Here is a 5,981-nt window from a genome sequence, read left to right as displayed (position 1 = left end):
AGCTCACCCTTAGGTCTCATTCAGCCCTTAAGGTCAATAAAAGAATCAATTTGCACATTTTATTGAATATAAATAAAACTAAGAAAACTTAACTAAAATATCACAAAAATGCTTGTATTCAAGCTCCTTAAATGTGAAAATAGTTTAATTTACTACACCAAATTATAGTAGATCAAACACCCCCACACTTAAGTCATTGCTTGTCCTCAAGCAACATAAAAAAAAATGACAAATAAATATGACAACACTTGAGCAAATATGATACATGTATTGACTTCGGAGCATATGAATTAAGGATTTTATGTAACAACCCATTTTTCAGTGGTGTCAAAAATAGTGGTTTCGGGTCCACAATTTCGATGAGTGAGTTTGTATAATTAGTATTTTAATTATACGAGTTAATAATAATTTTTTATTGAATTATGATTTGAGGAATTTTAACCAATTGAATTAAAATTTAGTGTGAGTAGTTTGGTTCAAAAGTCAAGTGATTATTGAAAATGAGGTATTAGGATCCTGTTTCCGTAATTTAAAGTCGTAAATAGTTTTATTAAATATTTACAGAGTTGTATTATATGTGAATTGAAGTTGGGTCTAATAATTTTGATGATTTATTGCTTAATTAAGGTAAAATGATTAAATTGTAAAAGAGGTAAAAATTAATTGCTATAGATTTAAAATAGTAAAGGGACCAAAATGGTAATTAAACCATGATCAAAAAGTCCAAAAGGTGGTGGCATGATTAAATCCACTAACTTTTGGGCTATTTGCTTATTTAGTCCTAATTAGTTTAGGATTAAACTGAAATTAAGCTTGTTTAGTTAATATTTAATAATTGAAGGACCAATTGTGCAATTAAACCTTCCTTAAATAGTAATTATACCATTTTCATAATTAGTGGATGGTTTCTAGGCATAAAATTGTTAAATTTGAGTGTAATTAAGGTAGGGTAAAACTGTAAATTAAGAAAAAGTAATATTAAAAGAAAACAAAGTAAAGAAACATTGGCTTTTTTCTTTGTTTCATCTTGTTCATTTGAAACCCTAGAAGAAGAATAGGATAAGCTTCAGTTGAGCACTCATAAAGTGTGTTAGCTCACCCTTAGGCCTCATTCGACCCCTAAGATCAATAAAAGACTTAATTTTCACATTTTATTGAACATAAATAAAACCAAGAAAACTTAATGAAAACATAAAAAAAATGCTTGAATTCAAGCTCCTTAAATGTGAAAACTAGTTTAGTCTGCTACATCGAATTACGACAGATCAATCTTAACCAATGAATAAATCTCTAACCAGGATTCTAATTTTTCCTTTTTAGAACCTTAATGGCTTTCTATTCGTATCTAAACCATTTATTAAATTCGTATAGGTTCTTTTGCAAATTCTGTATCATTTCAAAACCTTGTAACTGTTTACACACATTTCTTATTTCAAATAACAATTATTTATACATTTTAAACATGCAACATCATCATATACATGCTTTCTAACCGCATACCAATCTGACACTCATTCAATGTCATGAATCTTTCCATATTTATCAAGTATTTCATATTTTATGATTTAATCCATTTGATGCCAAAAGTCATTAAATTTACAATTATATTTATAATTAATATATATAGAAACACACAATTCAATTATAATAAGAAAACACAATAAGTTCGATACGAACTTACCAGAAAATGGCAACCACAAAGTGTCAAGGACTAATATGTAATTTTTCTATTCCTCGATTGATTTTCGATTGATTTAATTCTAAATCTATAATAATTCATTACAATTTATCAATTCCAACAACCTTATAACATCTTAGTATATGAATATAAAACTTAATTTCATTTTACACAATTTTTCCTAAAGTTTTACATTTTATTCAATCTAGTCCATAAAAGCTGAAACTATTATATGTTTCTAATTCAAGATTTGATTTTCAATCCAATTACAATTTTATCACTGTATAGCCCTCTAAAACATAATTTTCAAAAATTTTATATAAAATTTGACATATTCACAGATTTAGTCCTTATACTCAAAACTAATGAATTTACCTTACAAATTAGTCTCTAATTATTTCTAAGCTTACAACCAAACCATTTAACATGAAAATCTTCAAGATCCATCAATGGAAAAAATTAAAATCTTTAACAGTTTCTGAAATTCACATGCAGGTTAGCTAAATCAAGCTCTTAAGATCTCAAAAACATAAAAATTACAAGAAACGAAATAAAATTTGCATAACAATTTGAAGGATGAAGCTTGGACAAACTAGGGTTTTTTTTGTCCTTTTACATTTGGCATTGAGAATAAAAGATGAAAGAATGTTTGTTTCTTTTAATTTTTGTAACTTATATTGTAACGCACCTTACCTGATCCCATAATTGGACTTGAGTATGAGTATAAAACATATGATGAATTTTTAAACAAAATACTCAGTGGAAGCTGGGTAGTTTATGAGTATAAAACATATGATGAATTATTTCTTTACAAAAGTTTCAATGTACATCATTGGTAGTTAAAACAACATTCATATCCATTTGGCTTATAGGTGCAAAGAGGAAATCTCATGGAACAAAATATATTAGATTTAATATAAGCATTGAATGTTTCATAAGACTTACATAAAATGGTATCTTGACAAAAGTAGTAGATTGTTATACAAGTCGATTTCACAAATATATACATGCCACACCCAAAAGGTCATGCATGGTACAGGACTAAACAGATAGCTCATTATCTCAATAGTTCTCTGACGTAGTCCCTTCAACATAATTCTTTCCTTCAATCCACAAGACTAAGAAGGAAAAGATAACAAAGTAAGTTCATATGAACTTAGTGAGTTCCAAGATAGAGAAAGAACATATATAATCTTACACATTAACTCTCAATATAATATGAAACTTTTCAGAAGGGTTTACATAGTATGATCATAATACGCCCAATGACGTTCACAGAACACATACAGACTTATTACGCCAATCTAACATAACATATGGGCTGTTACTATCTGCCAACAATAACACGGTACGAACAACCTATCTTCATGCCAACCGTGTACCTAGAATTCAGAATAAGAAGCATATCATATAGTTTTATTCATAAACATACTCCCCCTTAAGTCCTCATATTGTTTTTATTCAGAATAACATGTTTTCCCGTGATCTGCTAGTTTCCAATATAGCTACCCTACTGAAGGCATCACAAACATATCTCCCCTTCTCCTTCACCAAAAATCACACCCCATATATCACAAAATTATGGTACTAGATTAAGCATGAAGGATGGTGTTTACTTCATATCACAGACAGACTGCACTCATACTGATGACACTAAATTATCATTACCCATACATATACCATTCATATGATATTAAGAAGGATTACTTACCTTACACAATTTATAGTAATGGAATTTACAATACATGGAAATAAAAAGGAACTCACCAGAAACTCTAGTACAATGATCTACACAGCAGGTCTTTTTCCCTTCTCACTAGGACCCTCGTTAGATTTTCAGCTAAAATAAATTTGATTATTCTTATCATATCATTATTCTATCAGAACTTATCATGCATGCAAGAATCGGTATCACATAATCCGTAATCAATAAGTTTCTTTCCTCGTGAACAAATCTAATGTCTATGCATGCAATTCGATAAACAAATGAATTACTTAGATAATAACCTAAGGGTTCAAAGGAAATTACAAGTTACTTGGTACTAACTTGTATGGTATCTAAGCAATGCGAACTTTCTTCGAAGAAGCTTCCTACACTAAGGTTTTCAGAGGCTTTTTCAAAGAAATTCAGGGAAGAAAAAGATGTAAAGATGTGTAATGGTGGCCAATTATAACCTTATATACTCATGCAACAGAGACAAGGTTTAGTGGAGAAATTAGATAATCCTACTAACACCTTTAATTCCCGTGATTAAACACACTTTACAAGTTTTAAGTTTAATCATCTACAGTATTTTAGTTCAGTTCTAACTAAATCTCAACTAAACCCCAACATAGCTAATTAAGTCATCTGGACTAAATAACAAAAATCATTACAACTGCGAACTTAACGAGTTTGACCAAAACATATGGGATGGGCGGATACTAACCGCCTCCGGACATACTAACGTCCAAAGTATGAATATTGTAGTAAATGATATAAATATACGAGGTGGTATTCGCAAGTATACATGTCTAGTTGTAATATAGTTACAACAGAGTAGGTGAGTACTGTGAGGATCATACCCAAGGGAGGCGAGTGCTAGATCAATTTTAATCTAAACACCGAAAGAACTAATTAGTATTTTAATTTAGTTATAGTACAAAAGTAAAATAAAATGAGTTTTTAATATTTTTAATATTTTTAGTTTAGTTTTTAATAAAATAAAATAACATAAAGAATTAAAATTGAACAGATCAACGAATAGAATAAATCAAATCTGATTATGGGTGATTATCTCGCTTTGGTACTCCCCATGAATTGTCCCTTCAAGTTTCTTGTCAATCAACTAGTTGCTATCCTAACATGATATTTCGATCTTCTACTGAAATAATGAGTCAGCAAGGACTACTTATCTTTAGACCTTACAGTCTAGATCGGTTTGGGGTGAAGGTGTTCATTGATAAGCCATACAAATTTTGGGTTAATTCTCATATTGATGATTTTCTAGGGTTGTTAAGCCTAGGGTTTAGGTTTTTCCTTTCCCAAACAGCTGATCCGTTGAGCAACCCTATAAAATAATTAACAGATCATACCTCTACTCACTTATCCCCTATAGAGGGATTAGTTCCTCATGGTTTTCATAAATAATATAGAATTGATTTAAAAAGCGAACGTGATAAATGAATTGATGTGTAGAGTTTAAGAAAATGTCTGATTTGTATTAAAGATGAATATGAATCCACAGAGTTTGATTGTCTCCACAAATCAGATCTGTCGAGATAAAACAAGAACAAATTGAAAATAAATCTAAGAACCTAAAAGAAAGAAAATCTGAACTAGAATTAAAAGCAAAAAACCACACTAAGGAATTTGTCCCCATAACACGTGACAAAGGAGCCTATTTATAGATTTCAGGTGGCCGTCGTCATAACCGTAGGTTAGTTGACGTTCTCGAGCTTTAAGTTTGATTGTGCGAACAAAAACACCCTTGGCTCGTGCTAATTTCCATCCAGAGCCGATGTCGTGACACTAAGATTTGTGTCGCAACAAAGGAGTCAATATATCCCTCTTGAGATATCTTTAGAGGTTTGTCGTGAAACCCTTAGTTTGTGTCGTGACATCAAAGGAAGTCTCGTGATTTCTCCATTTTGCTCCCTATGTTGCGACCTTGACCATTTCGTGTTGTGACATAGTGACCAATATCTATTTATTACATCTTCTAATGGTCTCCTGCACACTTAAAAAGTTAATTAGCTTACCCTTAGGCCTCATTTGGCCTCTAAGGTCAATAAAACACTCAATTTGCACATTTTTTAACTTAATGAAATCTTACGAAATCATACCAAAACCTATTAGAAATGCTTACTTTCAAGCTCCTAAAGTGTGGAAATTAGTTTAATTTGTTACACCGAATTACAACAGATTAGATACTTAATAGAAGAGTCCGGCAAACCCTAGTGTTTGCAAAAAATAGGAGTTCACCAAAAGGCGAATCAAACAGAGTACACTACTTAGCCAGAACAAATACTTTATTTACTTAGTTCCACACTTAACTTTTCTAACTATACGTCAAAAAGTAACAAAATACCGAGTCTTCATCGCGAGGGCTGTTACAATTCTCCCTCACATAGAGAATTTTATCCTCAAAATTCTTACCTTTGAAAAGCTAGGGATAATGTTCTTTCATTAAAATTTTTTCCCAGGTAGCTTCTTCTGTATTGTGATTTCTCCATAACACTTTTACCAATGGGATTCCTTTATTCCTTAGCTTTTTCACTTCTCTTGTTAAGATGCGAATAGGCTCATTTTCATATGATAGAT

Source organism: Gossypium raimondii, chromosome 6 (assembly GCF_025698545.1).
Source record: "Gossypium raimondii isolate GPD5lz chromosome 6, ASM2569854v1, whole genome shotgun sequence".
Lineage (NCBI taxonomy): Eukaryota > Viridiplantae > Streptophyta > Magnoliopsida > Malvales > Malvaceae > Gossypium > Gossypium raimondii.
Note: the sequence above shows the minus strand (reverse complement) of the source record.